Source organism: Chiloscyllium plagiosum, chromosome 7 (genome assembly GCF_004010195.1).
Source record: "Chiloscyllium plagiosum isolate BGI_BamShark_2017 chromosome 7, ASM401019v2, whole genome shotgun sequence".
NCBI classification, from domain to species: Eukaryota; Metazoa; Chordata; class Chondrichthyes; order Orectolobiformes; family Hemiscylliidae; genus Chiloscyllium; species Chiloscyllium plagiosum.
Window position 1 is genome coordinate 14,197,082 of NC_057716.1, and position 16,068 is coordinate 14,213,149.

General features: G+C 40.8%; 1 long non-coding RNA gene across 1 annotated transcript; it reads right to left on the bottom strand.

Annotated features, from left to right (window-relative positions):
• Positions 1-1,037: 1,037 nt before the first annotated feature.
• LOC122551981 lies at positions 1,038-12,638 on the bottom strand. The gene is made up of 3 exons (XR_006312242.1): positions 12,538-12,638; positions 12,261-12,365; positions 1,038-1,599 (listed from the first exon to the last, which is right to left on the bottom strand). It is a non-coding gene; the product is annotated as an uncharacterized LOC122551981 (long non-coding RNA).
• Positions 12,639-16,068: the final 3,430 nt, after the last annotated feature.

Sequence of the window (16,068 nt, forward strand, 5' to 3'; positions counted from 1 at the left end):
CAACCAATCAGGCTCCGAGTTTGACCAGTTGACTAAGGAAGTAGGGAAACACCCCAACAGTCAAGAGTTAGAAGGAGAGGGAGAGCTGATGTCTAGGGGGAAAAGGGTGACCAAGAGGGATCCACAGGTTTGGACACTGGTGTAGTTGGGGGGGAGGGGGGTGCATAGGTGTGGGTATGGTCCGATTGTGAGAAGATGATAGATCCATTGGGTAGAGCGTTCCTGCCCCACTGTATCAATACTGTTAGCTGCTGGGTCGAACTGTTTCAAGAGTCACAAGGAGCTTGATCGGCTGGCGGCTGGTGTTAATTTAAAGGGCTACCCAATTCTCAGGGATGGAATCTCATTGAAATGTGACAGTGACATCTGCTCACCAGAGGCACAAACCTGCTGCCATTTAAAATGGAAACAGCCATGGGGTTTGCATCTACATGTGGATCAGCCACCTGTCAGATTGTTATAGCCTATGTCCTGTGGCAGAAAATTGCATTTTAATGATAGATTAAAGAATCTTGGACTTTTCAACCTGAAAAATGACCTTACAGAGATACAGGAGATCATAAATAGTACAGAAAATAACAAGTGCATTTTTTTTCTGAATATAAACCTATTACATTTGACCAAACCAATATTTAAATATGGTTTCAATAACAGACTGGATATGGATAAATGAAAAGAGTTCCTGGTATCCACTGCCCCTTGGGATGTTACAAAGTGCTTTACAGCGCTTTGAACTGTGTAACATGTGAAATGCTGCAGCCAATGTGGTCATAGCAAGCTCATACTGACAAGAAATCGACTACAATATTTCTAATATGTTGATTGACAAATAAATATTGGTCAGAATATTGTAATTAATTCCCCTACTACTATTTGCATTCTGAATCAAGCTAACTACATCATCCAAACCCACACCACTGCTACTATAGAGACGCAAGGGCAGCAGATGCATTGAAATACCACCAGCTGTAAGTTCCTTTCCAAGCCATCCACCATTCTGACTTGGAAATATATCGCCATTTCTTCTGTGTCGCTGGATCAAGATCCTGGAATTCCCTCCCTAATGGCATTGTGGGTCTACGTATAGCACATAGACTGCCCCGGTTCAAGAAGCATCTTCTCAGGGGCATTTGCGCCTGGCAATAAATGCTATCTCCACCAATGATAGCAACATAACATGAGTGAATAAACCAAAAGATAACGCTCAATAAAAAGATAGGGGCATTGAGTGGAAAAATGGATTAGGTTATTACGCATGCAGATGGTAAACACGAACAAACATATTTGCAAGTTGTAATTCTGTAACACAAAAATTAAGCAGAAAAAAGGACAATTTACTCTTCAAAGAAATAACAAATAATCTTTGGTAACATATACTGTGTCTGCGTTTTACCATGCCTTCAGTCTAGTGAGTTGTTGTTATAGATCCTTTGAGAGCGAGAGCCATATATTCCTCTCCTGGAATGGTCCTTTCCTCCTCTCCAGTTGGACTTACTCCCTCCTGATTTGTGCTTTCCCCATTTTGAGTTATGCTTTCTTCAGTTTCAACTATTTTTTTTCCTTTTGATCCATAATGTTTCCTGCTGTGCTTGTGTTTTCCTGACATAAAAATGCATTTTCTTTAAGGCCAGAGGAAGTAAAGTTGTTTTAATTTCCACGCGCCCCCGCCCCAAAACTTCAACCCCAGTCTGGACTTAGTTACGGTGAAATCTGTGAATTGCCCAGCTTCAGTTTTCTGCAGCCTGTCCCACATGGATAGGTTTAAGTCACTCCTGGATAGCAGTGTGACAACTTAGCTCAGTTGTACAACTGCCTTTTTCTGAGCTGCAGAATGGTGGGTCCAAACCCCACTTGAAGAGCTGAACATATTATTTAACCGAACATTTCAAACTGCGCCTGAGACTTATGTCTGTTTACACATTAAGTTATACGTAAACTGCAGCAAACAGATTTCAATACAGGCATCCACTTTGGGACTACAAAGGGAAGAACAGGGTATTTCCTAAATATTGGAAAACTGGAAACAGTGAGACCCAAATAAAAATATTTGGTCCAGCAACATAGATAATTAAAATGTCATGAATAAATGCAGAAAATAATCAAAAAAAGGTAGATGGAATTCTGACCTTTATATCCTGAGGACTAAAATACAAGGGTGTGGAAGTCATATCTACACTGTAAAAATGCCTGATTAGCCACTGCCTTTAATACTGCTTTCGATTCTGGACATAACTCTGTAAGAAGGATATATTGATTTCAGAAGGAGAGCAGTGTGATTTTTGCAGAAAGGTATCTGAGCTCCAAGGGGAAAATTACAAGGAAAGATTATGTAAACTAGGGTTGCGTTTTCCAGAGTTTCAAAGGGTAAGGTGTGATTGGATCAAAAATTCCAAGACATGTAAATAAACAGATAGAGACAAAATATTTCTACTGGCTGGGATCAAGGGCATAATCTAAAGATTGGAGAGGTAAAAACAATGACTGCAGATGCTGGAAACCAGATTCTGCATTAGTGGTGCTGGAAGAGCACAGCAGTTCAGGCAGCATCCAAGGAGCAGCGAAATCGATGTTTCGGGCAAAAGTCCTTCATCAGAAAGATTGGAGTCAGAGCAGTAAGTTTGCAGATGACACCATAATTGTTGATGTATTGGACAGTGAAGAAGGTTATTTCAGAGCACAATGAAACCTTGATAAGATGGGCCAAGGAGTAATTTAGGGAGATGAGAGGTGTTGCATTTTGGTAAGGTAAATCAGGGCAGGATTTATACACTTAAAGATAGGGCCCTGTGGTGCATTGGTGTGCAGTTTCACTGTTCCTTGAAGGTGAAGTCACAGGTAGACATGATATACATGGTAGTGAAGAAGGCATTTGGTATGCTTGTTTTTATTGGTCAGTGCTGAAAAATGTGTTGCTGGAAAAGCGCAGCAGGTCAGGCAGCATCCAAGTAGCAGGAGAATTGACGTTTCGGGCATAAGCCCTTCTTTAGCTCTGATATCCAGCATCTGCAGTCCTCACTTTCTCCTCCTTTATCGGTCAGTGCATTGAGTTTAGGAGTTGGGATGTCATGTTGCAGCTGTACAGGACATTGGTTAAGCCACTTTTGGAATACTGCATTCAATTCTGGTCACCTTGCTATAGGAAAGATGCTGTCAAACTTGAAAGGGTGCAGAAAAGATTTACAAGGATGTTGCTGGGGCTGGAGGGTTTGAGCTATAGTGAAAGGCTGAATAGGCTGGGGCTATTTTCCCTGGAGTGTTGGAGGCTGAGGGGTGCCCTTATAGTGGTTTATAAAATCATGAGGGGCATGGAAAGGTGAATAGCTTGGTCTTTTTCCGAAGGTACGGGAGTCCAAAACTAGAAGGCTTGGTTTAAGGTGAGAGAGGAAAGATTTACAAACACCTACGGGGCAACATTTTCATACAGAGAATGGGGCGTTTATGGAATGAGCTGCCAGAGGAAGTGGTGGAAGTTGGTGCAATTACAACATTTAAGAAGCATCTAGGAGGAACTTAGAGAGATGTGGGTCAAGTGCTGGCAAATGGGACTGGATTAATTTAGGACATATAGTCAGCATGGATGAGTTGGACCAAAATGTCTGTATCCATTTCTATGACTAAATCCAAACAAGTGAAGCTATGAGTGCATGATGGGGCAAGTTTGCTATTGTGGATTGGGAAAATACATCAAATGATTTGGTGACTGACAGGAAAAGGATAGCATTTAAAGAAATACCACACGGTCTACAACAGATAAACACTCCTTTAAAATACAAACATTAACATGAGAAGGTGAATTGGTAATAGCTAACAAAAGAATTTACAGATTGCATATATCAAGGGAAGTGACTCATTCAGATATGAGAACAACATGTTAAGTATGAGCATTGAGAACACTTTAGAACCCTGCAAAGAATGACAAGGAAACTGAGAAAGGAAAGTAAAAAAGAATACAAGCTAGTAAGAAACAAAGGTGAAGTGTAAAATCTTATTTAGGTATGTGATGAGGAAAACATTAACAAGGACAAAGGTGGCTTTTACAAGTGGGGATAGGGGAATTTATAATGGCAACTGGGAGAGGAAATGGATAACTACTGAACAGTTTGGCAAAACCAAGTTACTAGTACAGGAGTCCTTGAATCAATTGTGGTTGAAAATCAATATTCCTTTTTGCAAACTGGTGAAGGCGATAGTTCCTCAGGGCAGTCCAACCATAGCCAATCCCACGGCATCATGGTTGAGTCAACTGTAAGGAAGAAGAATGGACGAGTACTAATTATAGAGGGTCCCATGGCCATGGGATCAGATAGGTGTTTCTGTATAAGTAATGAATGTAATTCCAGGGTGATGAGCTGTTTCCCAGGTTCCAGGGTCAAGGGCGTCAAGGAACAGTAGCAGGAAAGTATTCTCAAGGAGGGATATCAGCCAGGAGTCTTGGTCCATATTCGTACCAATGGCATAGGTAGGAAGAAAGATCAGGTCCCGAAAGAAAGATCAGGGGTTTAGGAAGGAAATTAAAAAGTAGAAACTCAGGGGCAGTAATCTCTGGATTACTCCCAAAGCCAGGTGCTAGTGAGCATAAGAAAAAGAGAATTGATAGTTTAAATACTTGGCTGAAGAACTGGCGTAGGAGGGGTAGCATCAGATTTCTGAGGAGTTGGGACCAGTCCCGGGGCAGGTGGGACCTACACAAGTTGGACGAGTTACACCTTAATGGAACTGGGACTGATACCTTTTTCAGGAAATTGGCTAGTGCTGTTGGGGTGGCTTAAACTAACTTGTTTAGGGAGATGGGAACCTGAAAGGCAACCTAAATTGAAAGGAGTAAAGTTGGCGACAGGAAGTCAAAAAGATGCCAGGAAAAGTGGAAGGCAAGTAAAACAAAGTCGAGCATCGAGTATGCTTCGAAAGCAGAGTAATGTCAAAGTAAAAAGTGCTCTACCTGAATGCACACAGCATTTGCAAGAATGTAAATGCTCAAGAGGCAAAAATAGAGATTCAAAGTCATGATCTAATCATGATTACAGGAACATAGCTGCATGGTGACCAGGACTGGGAACTGGATATTCAATATTTAGGAAGGACTGACAGGAGGAAAGAGGAGGTGCACTGATAATAGGGCTTGGGAACAGTACATTAGTAAGGGAGAATCTCGGATCTGAAGAATAAAATGTTGAATCTGTTTGGGTGGAGTTACCAAATAGAAAGGGATATCAAACATTGATTAGAGTTATTTATAAGGCACCAAATAGTAGTGTATTAATAGACATGGTATTAATCAGGAGTTTGTGAAAAACTTGTAGCATGGGCAACACATTAATCATGGGTGACTTCAATCTGCATATACACTGAATGAACCAACTGAGCACTAAAGCTGTGGAAGTAGAAGTTCTGGACTGTCTTAGGAAAGGTCTTCTAAACAGCTTTGTTCAGAAACCAAATAGAGTACATAATATGTAATTGTATCATGTATAGGAAAAGGGAAAGGATCTTGTTGTAAAAGAACATCTCGAAATGAAAAACCACAACACATCTGAATTTTACATTATGTTTGAAAGGGAAGCAGTTCATTCTGAAACAAAGGCGTTAAATTTGTATGAGAAATTTTGAAGGCATGAGGCACAAATTGCTTGAGGTGAATTGCGAAAAATGCATTAAAAGGTATGATTGCACGAGAGCTATTAAATGATTCACAGCATTCATACATTCCTTCAAAATGCAAAAACTCCTGAAGGTCAGTCAACCATAGCTAACAAAGGAAGTTTGGGATTGCGTAATATTAAAAGAAAAGGCTTATAAAGTTACCAGAAATAGCAGCAATTCTTGAGGATTGGGAGCACAATAGATGGGAAGTATAACCAAGGAGGAAAAAGAAATTGATAAATATAATGAGAATAGAATATGAATAAAATCTGGTTAAAAAATATGAAAATGACTGTAAAAGCTACAATAGGTATATAAGAAGGAAATATTTGGCTTAAACAAATGTGGGTCCAGTAAAGACACAGTCAGGAGAATTTAAAATGTGGGAAAAGAAGCTAAATTATGGCCTTGTGTCTGTTTTCCCTGCGAAAGATGCAAGGAATCTCTCAGAAGTAGAGATCCAAGTAGTGAGGAAGATGAAGGGCTGAAGAAAATTTGCATTGGTAAGAATATTGCACTAGAGAAATTAAAGAGGTTGAAAGTTGATAAATCCCCAGGATCAGATGATTTTCATCCTCGAAGATTGAAGAAAATTGTCAATGCATTGGTGATTATCTTCTAAAATTTTATAATCCTATAATGTTTCCTGTGGATTGGAAGGTAGGCAAGTGTCAGTCCACTATTTAGGAAGGGAGTGAGAGAGTAATAGGGAACTACAGAACTATTAGCCTTATATCAGTAGTCGTGAAAATGCTAGAAATTATCATAAAGGATGTGATACATAGATAGCTGGTTGATAACGATCAGAGTAGGCGTAGTCAGCACGGATCTGTGACAAAACGTCATGTTTATTAAACTTGAATTTTATGAAGACATAGCTAACAAAATTGGCAAAGGAGAGTCAATAGATGTGATACATTTTGATTTTCAGAAGGTTTTCCATGCAGACCCCCACATAAGGCTGACTAGGATAGGAGGTAATTCACGGGTATAGATTAATGATTAGCCAACAGACAGAAAACAACGTTGGAATAAATGGGCCATTCTTATGCCTGGCAGGCAATGACTAGTGGGATACCACAAGGATCAGTACTTGAGCGCCATCTGTTCACAACCTAAAACTAAAAAATTTGGAGGTGGAGACCAAAGGTAATATTTCCAAATTTTCAGATGATACAAAGCTGACTGGGAATGTGTGTTATGAGGATGATGGGAATGGCTTCAGAAGATTTTGGACAGGTTTAGTGAGTGGACAAGACCATGGCAGAAGGAACATAACATGCAAAAGTATGAGGGTATCTACTTTGGTAGGAGAAAAGGTGTGCAGAATATTTTTTCAATGATAAACAGTTCGGATGCGTATATGGTCAAAGGGAATGTGGTGATGAATCCCTGAAGATTAATATACACGTACAGCAAATTATTAGGAAAACTAATGGAAATTATTGCAAAAAGATTTGAGTACAGGAGTAATGAAGTCTTGCTTCAATTATTAAGACCATAAGTCCATAAGGAATAAGAGTTGAAGCAAGGCCATTCAGTCCATCGAGTCCACTTTGCCATTCAATCATAGCTGATGGGCAAGTCAACACCACTTACCCACACTCTCCCCGTATCCTTTAATTCCTTGCGAGATTAAGAATTTATCAAACTCTGCCTTGAAAACATTTAACATCCCGACCTCCACTACGCTCCGTGGCAGTGAATTCCACAGGTCCACGACTCTCTGGCTGAAGAAATGTCTCCTCATTTCTGTTCTAAATTGACCCCCCTCTAATTCTAAGGCTGTGCCCACGAGTCCTAGTATCCCCATCTGATGGAAACAATTTCCCAGCATCCAGCCTTTCTAAGCCATGCATTATCTTGTAAGTTTCTATTAGATCTCCCTTCAATATTCTGAACTCCAACAAATACAATCCCAGGATCCTCAGCCGTTCATTGTATGTTAGGCCTACTATTCCAGAGTTCATCAGTGTGAATCTCTGCTGGACGTGCTCCAATGCCAGTATGTCCTTCCTGAGGTGTGGGGCCCAAAACTGGACACAGTATCCTAAATAGGGTCTAACCAGAGCTTTATAAAGTCTTAGTAGCACCTCGCTGCTTTTATATTCCAATCGTCTTGAAATAAGTGACAACATTACATTTGCTTTCTTAAGAACCAACTCAACCTGCAAGTCAACCTTTAGAGAATCCTGTACTAGCACTCCCAGATCTCTTTTACTTTGGCTTTATGAATTTTCTCACCGTTTAGAAAATAGTTCTTATCTGTGCTTTTTTTTTCAAAAATGCAAGACTTCGCATTTGCTCACATTGAATTTCATCAGCCATTTCTTGGACCATTCTCCGAAACTATCTAAATCTTTCTGCAGCCTCCCCACCTCCTCAGAACTACTTGCATATCCACCTAAATTCGTATCAATGGTGAACTTTGCCAGAATGCCCCCAGTTTCTTCATCCAGATCATTTAAATATAAAGTGAACACCTGGGGCCCCAAAATTGAACCCTGCGGGACACCACTTGTTACCAGTTGCCATTCCAAAAAAAACCTTTTATCCCAACTCTCTGCCTTCTGTCAAACAGCCAATCCTCAAATCACACCAGTGGCTCACCTCAAACACTATGGGCCCTCAGCTTACTCAGCAACCTCCCGTGAGGCACCTCATCAAAGGCCTTTTGGAAGTCTAGGTAGATAACATAGCTTGGTTAGACCACCCCTGGAGTACTGAGTGCAATATTGTTCGCTTTATCTTAGAAACAAATCTTTATAGTGGAGGGAGTGCAAGGATAATTCATCAGAATTGTTCCTGGGATGGTGGGATGGTCTTATGAAGAGAGATTGGGGAACTAGCCCTGTATTCTCTAAAGGTTTGAAGAGTGAGAGGTGACCTAATTGAAACAAATAAAGGAATAGATGCAGGTAAGATGTTGTCTCTGATTGGAGAGTTTAAAACCAATTAAAAATAAATTTAAAATAAGGGGAATGTCACTTATGTGTGGGAAGAAGAGAAATTGCTTTACTCAGAAGGGTGTGACCTTTGGGATTCTCTACCACAAAGAGCTGTGAGGCTCATTCTTTTGAGTATGTTTAAGGTAGAGTTTGACAGATTGCTAATTTCCAATGCTTTAAAAGGGATGCAGTGAGTCAAAGGCAGTTTTTGGTCACCCATTATCGTATTGAATGGTAGGGCAGGCTGAACAAGATGAGCAGTTGACTCCAGTTTCTATATTCTTAAATAATTAATTACTTTCTGTCTGTCTTCATCAAAGAAGATATAGAAAATATTATGCAATCAAAGGGACTTGTGAAACTGAGGAATGAAAACAAAAATAGTATTATTAAAGAGGTAGTAATTGAAATGCATTCTGGATTGCAAGATGATAAATTCTTGGACTAAATGAGCTACACCCCAGACGAAAGCGGCAATAAAGATAATGGACACATTAGGTGGCTATCTTCCAACACTCAAAATTTTGGGAAGGCTATTGAAGACTTAAAAGTAGCCAATAGACAGAAAACAATGTAGGAATAAATGGGCCATCTTTATGCCTGGTTGGCAGTGACTAGTGGGGTTCCACAAAGATCAGTACTTGGGCACCATCTGAACTTACACTGTAATCATAATTCCAATTTGAACATGGAGATTGAAAAAATTTGACAATTTAGGATCATTTGTGCCTATTAGAGGTTGAAGAAAATATAATCAAAAGGTGAAGAATGTGTGTAGATCCATTTCTAGGAGTGCTGTAGTGACCATATGGAATGGCAGGACAGGCATATGAAGAGGGATTGGATCAGTTAGGGTGATATTCACAGGATTTTACAAGAATAACAGGCGATGGCATAGGGTAATATCTCTGGACTGTTAATCCAGAAAGGAGAAACTGAGGACTGCAGATGCTGGAGAACAAAGTCGAGAGAGTGTCTTCTGCATCCATAAAGGACATTTTTTAATAAAGGTTTTTTCCAACATTTGACAATAGTTTCATGGTCATCATTAGACTCTTAATTCAACATTGTTATTGAATTCAAATTCCACCATCTGCTGTAGCAGAATTTGAAGCTTGGTCCCTAGTGCATGAGTTGGGTTTCTGGATTAGCAGTCGAGGGTGTGGTGCTGGAAAAGTACAGCAGGTCAGGCAGCATCCAAGGAGCAAGAACCCTTCATTTCTGATGAAGACCTCATTTTTGATGAAGGGCTCCTGCCCAAAACATTGACTTTCCTGCTCCTGGGATGCTGCCTTGCCTGCTGTGCTTTTCCAGCACCACACCCTCGACTGCTAATCCAGAAACCCAAGTAATGCACTAGGGACCAAGCTTCAAATTCTGCCACAGCAGATGGTGGAATTTGAATTCAATAACAATGTTGAATTAAGAGTCTAATGATGACCATGAAACTATTGTCAAATGTTGGAAAAAAACCTGTATTAAAAAATGTCCTTTATGGATGCAGAAGACAGGAAACTACAGGCCTGTTAGCCTGATGTTGGTCATTGATGACAGTCAATTATTAAGGTGAGATTGCAAAGTCTGGGGAAGTGCATGGTAAAATAGGGTGGCATCAGCATGAGCTTCTTCAAGGGGAAGTCATGCCTGAGAACTCTGTTGGAATTCTTCGAGGAGGTAACAAGCAAGTTAGACAAAAACAAAACCAGTGGACGTGATCTATTTGGATTTCCAAAAGGCTTTTGACAAAGTGCTGCACAGGAGGCTGCTAAATAAGATGACAGCCCATTGTATTAGGGACAATGAGTATGAAAATCAAAAACACAAAGTTATTACTCTCCAGGTTTCATCTGATGAGTGACTGCTTTTCAATGATGATGGTGTTGATGTTGGTGTTGAAGTTGGAGTTTTCGATGATGTTGCAATGAATAATGATATTGGAGTTGATGTTGTCGGTGGTGCTTGTGTGGGACTAGCTGTTGTTGGTTCACTGCATTCTACTGTAACACTATGGATCTCACCAGCTTCAAACATGACCAGGCTGCTGCAAGTTGCAGCTTTCTACAAGTATTATGGGGGGAGAATGGAATTCAGTTATAGTGCTCCAAAACAGGACAGGTCTTAAATTATCGCCATTCAAAAGTAATCAGCTTTTCCCAGGCAATTGTCATTGTCAACAAGTTAAATATGCATGTAGCTAGATTTCTGGCAGAAAGTTGTCAACTAACCCCCACCCCCACTACCACCTCACGCCTAGCACCATAGTTAATTATTCATTCTCAGGATGAAGGTGTCACAGGCTAGGCAGCATTTATTGCCCGTCCCTAATTGCCTACAATGCAGGTAAGAGTCATCCACATTGCTGTGGGTCTGGACTCACATGTAGGCCAGAGCAGGTAAGAATTGCAGTTTCCTTCCCTAAAGGGCAATTGTAAACCAGATTGAATTTTCTGCCACTAGATTCATGGTCATCATTAGACTCTTAATTCCAAATCCTTTTTTACCATTGAATTCAAATTCCAACATCTACCATGGCAAGATTCGAATGCTGGTCTTAAGGACATTATCTGGGTCACTGGGTTAACAATGCAGCAACAATACCAGTAGGCCATCACATCACTTTATGGGTGCCCAGACAGGCATTCTCTCATTGCAAGCTAAGAGCAGCCTTTGTGCTTGTTTCCCCATCCTCCACCCTCTCCATGCCCATTCCCCTCAATATTGCCCTACCCCTTCCCCTCACCATGTCCGTCTCTCCAGGACTCTTTTCCAAAGCCTATTGAAGCCCAGTGTCTTAGGTCAATGTGGTACAGAGAAAACTTACAAATGTTTCAGCAAGAGAAACCAATAGAAAAGAAGCCTCTCGAATAGAAATGGACTGCCAGCCCAAAGAGCCCCAACAATGCTGCTGTCAAGCAATGAACACTGAACCTAACTCTCACCTACCAGAACCGGATGTCAATCAAGTCCTGTCCAATTTGTAGCACCCGACACTGCTGCACCCGCTCATGCTGAAGATGATGTCTCTCCTGCTTAGTGTCCTCATCCTCCTCTTCAGAAAATTGCTCAAGCTCTCCCAGCTCATCAGCCTCCATCACATCCTCTCACCTGCTCCAGTTGCTCAGAGCAGGACAAATAAGGAAGATGTGGCATACTGGGCAGAGGTAGTGGGGAGACCGGCACTCCCATCCTTACCTCCTGAACTCCACCTCTACAACTTAATCCTGGCCACATTGTGAGACATTACTTCTACCATCAAGGTCACGATAATGGTAACCGTACTCTCTCCGCATCCCATGACCTCCCGCGCTCTACTCTCTCTCCCCACTTTATGAGTCGGATTTTCCACCTTCACCAACCTCAACTCTCTACAATTCCAGGTTGATGCCCCCAAACCTCAACATGGAATTTCCCTATTTGACCAGCACAGCAATATCCCTGGTAACACTGCCCCTGCCTTGACTTTCATCCCACTGACACCCCCAGGACTGACCAGGGCCCACTCCCTTGACCAACCTGGATGGCAGGAAACTGGGAAACTGTATATTAATGAGGTAAAATTTGGAAATAATAATGGTGACAATGAGTGATAATCCAGTAGAAAGAACCAATGCTTGGTTGGAAAATGGAAAGCTTAGGTCTCGGCATCAAGAAAGTCCTCAGTGTACCACTCACCTGTATATCCAGATGATTTTGCCATGGTCCCTTCATTCAGTGGCAGGGAGGATTTTACTTCCTTGGATATTGATGCATATAAATGTTTGTAATGTGCACATTGACCTTGTCACATGAAAAATAAAAGTATTCACTGAAGTTAGTCCAGTTAGCTTAATGATGTAATCATAGTCAAGCCTGTGGCTAGTCAATGATTTTTATCAGAAACACTGTACTGAAGGCTTTTGTCCACTGTTTTATTACATCAAAGAAGGATGTGAGAAATGTTATTACTTACAGTGTCTAGGGGACTTTTCAGCTGACATCCTGCTGAGTCATTTCTGGCATTTTCATGGCATACAGTTTTCTGGACATCAAATGTTCATTTTACCTGGAGCAGGAGTTGTCCTATAGGAACAATCTAGCAAAGAAAGTGTAAGATTTGTGGCATCCACGGGTGACATATCAAAGAGAATTTCACAAGCATTACATTTCAGAAAAGGAAGGATTATTGCAGTGATCAATAACCTGCATGTTTCCCTGGAAAAATCTGAGAGTATTGCCCTTGTCTTATCTGTCTTTGTGTTGCTATTTCTCTCTCTCTCTACCTCTACTCTTTGAGCTCATGACTTTAATTTTTGCTTCTTTTGTTCTGTATTATCTATATATAACCAATTTTACTGCTCTATTATTGCCTACCATAAAATTATTGCAAATTCAACAAATAAGTACAACTTATACTCTTAATACTTGTTTCCAAATCAGAGACAAATCAGAGGAGCTGGTATTGTGACACTCATAGCATTAACAAATAAAGAGGTCGTTATTTGTAACATCTCCACTCTATTTTTTAACTGAGGCACAGAGTGCCTTGGAAACTGCAGGAATCTCACAGTTGCCACACATTTGTTCCAAATCTTAAAGCAAAGCAATGTGTGATCAATACATTTGCAATCCATATTAACTAGCTGGTCAACTTTGGAAAAAGAAATTGATCATAATTAGATTACACAACACCCCAGTGCTTACCAAAACATTGGAGAATCTGATTTGCAGCAAGGATGAGGAAAAAGAAATCTTCATTCTGTCTGTTCCGGCTGAACGGTTCCCCCTCTTTGCTTTTGTGTTGTACTCCATGTTTATATACTTCAAATCATGGAAGTAATAAGTAAATTACTGAACAGTGATGTAACTTAACCACAGAACCATACCAGCAAGGCTTACCTTGTTTCTGCCAAGGGGTATCACAGATTATATAATCAAATGTTGCCAATATGTATAATTAACTACTCTTTATCATTTTTTGGTAATGCCTTAATAAAATATTGCTTTTCACAATCACTTTTGATATTGACTTATGTTGTGATTTCACTTATTGTAGTGAAACGCTGTTAAACTTTGTTGGGTATTGCAAGGTCCAATTAAGAGAATAAGTTTTCAAACAAAATGTCACTAAATAATGAGGAGGTGTGAGTAAGTGAGGCAGTGACTCAATATTACCAAGAGGAGTGGGTGAGGTGAGGAACCACCAGCCAGCAATCAGCATCACCTCGAGGAGCTAGCCAGGTGAAGCCCCAAAGACAGACAGTCAGAGACTGCTCCAGATTCATTGGATGAATTGGAATTCATCCTTGCTCTATAGCAAAGAAAGGAGACATCAGTTTGGTGAGTCTGTGGTATGTGGTGTCCTCTCTGCGTAACATTTAAATATCACTAAAAAAAAGCAAGAACTTGAGCTTCCCATCCTGCACTCATTGAAACTAGGACACAAGAAACAGACTTGAAAACAGAGATGTAATTTTAAATGGCATTAGAAGAGGGTCATAATTAGACAATAGACAATAGGTGCAGGAGTAGGCCATTCTGCCCTTCGGGCCTGCACCACCATTCAATATGATCATGGCTGATCATCCTTAATCAGTATCCTGTTCCTGCCTTATCTCCATAACCCTTGATTCCACAATCCTTGAGAGCTCTATCCAACTCTTTCTTAAATGAATCCAGAGACTGGGCCTCCACTGCCCTCTGGGGCAGAGCATTCCACACAGCCACTACTCTCTGGGTGAAGAAGTTTCTCTTCATCTCTGTCCTAAATGGTCTACTCCGTATTTTTAGGCTGTGTTCTCTGGTTCGGCACTCACCCATCAGCGGAAACATGTTTCCTGCCTCCAGAGTGTCCAATCCTTTAATAATCTTATACATCTCAATCAGATCCCCTCTCAGTCTTCTAAACTCAAGGGTATACAAGCCCAGTCGCTCCAGTCTTTCAGTGTAAGGTAATCCCGCCATTCCAGGAATTGACCTCGTGAACCTACGCTGCACTAAGCCAGAATGTCTTTCCTCAAATTTGGAGACCAGAACTGCACACAGTACTCCAGGTGTGGTCTCACCAAGGCCCTGTACAGTTGCAGAAGAACCTCTTTGTTTTATACTCAATCTCTCTTGTTATGAAGGCCAGCATGCTATTAGCCTTCTTTACTACCTGCTGTACCTGCATGCTTGCCTTCATTGACTGGTGTACAAGAACACCCAGATCTCTCTGTACTGCCCCTTTACCTAAATTGATTCCATTTAGGTAGTAATCTGCCTTCCTGTTCTTGCCACCAAAGTGGATAACCATACATTTATCCACATTAAACTGCATCTGCCATGCACCTGACCACTAACCTAACTTGTCCAGGTCACCCTGTAATCTCCTAACATCCTCATCACATTTCACCCTGCCACTCAGCTTAGTATCATCAGCAAATTTGTTAATGTTATTCCTAATACCATCTTCTATATCATTATCATATATTGTAAAAAGCTGCGCTCCCAGTACTGATCCCTGCGGTACCCCACTGGTCATTGCCTGCCATTCCAAAATGGAGCCGTTTATCACTACTCTTTGTTTCCTATCAGCCAACCAACTTTCAATTCAAGTTAGTACTTTGCCCCCAATACCATGCGCCCTAATTTTGCTCACTAACCTCCTATGTGGGACTTTATCAAAAGCTACATCTACTGGATCTCCCTCGTCCATCTTCAGAGTTACATCCTCAATAAATTCCAGAAGATTAGTCAAGCATGATTTCCACTTCATAAATCCATGCTGATTCTGACCTATGCTGTTACTACTATCCAGATGTGTCGTAATTTCATCCTTTATAATAGACTCCAGCATCTTTCCCACCACTGAGGTCAGACTAACTGGTCTATAATTTCCTGCTTTCTCTCTCCCACCTTTCTTAAAAAGTGGTACAACATTAGCCACCTTCCAATCTGCAAGAACTGATCCCGAATCTATCGAACTCTGGAAAATAATCACCAACGCATCCACGATTTCTCGAGCCACCTCCTTCAGGGACTTATCAACCTTCAGACCTAACAGTCTCTCCAACACCAATTCCTGGCAAATATAAATTCCCTTAAGTTCAGGTCCTTCAGCCGCTGTTGTCTCAGGGAGATTGTTTGTGTTTTCCGCAGTGAACACAGATCTGAAGTACCAATTCAATTCTTCTGCCATTTCTGTGTTCCCCGTAATATATTCCCCTGTTTCTGTCTTCAAGGGCCCAATTTTAGTCTTAACCATTTTTTTGCCTTTCACATACCTAAAAAAACTTTTACTATCCTCCTTTATATTATTGTCCAGTTTACCTTTGTACCTCATTTTTTCCCTGCATATTTCCTTCTTAGTAATCCTCTGTTGTTCTTTAAAAGCTTCCCAGTCCTCCGTTTTCCCACTTATCTTTGCTATGTTATACTTGTTCTCTTCTAACTTTATATGTTTCTTAACTTCCCCCGTCAGCCATGGCCATCCCTGCCTCCTCATAGGATCTTTCTTCCTTTT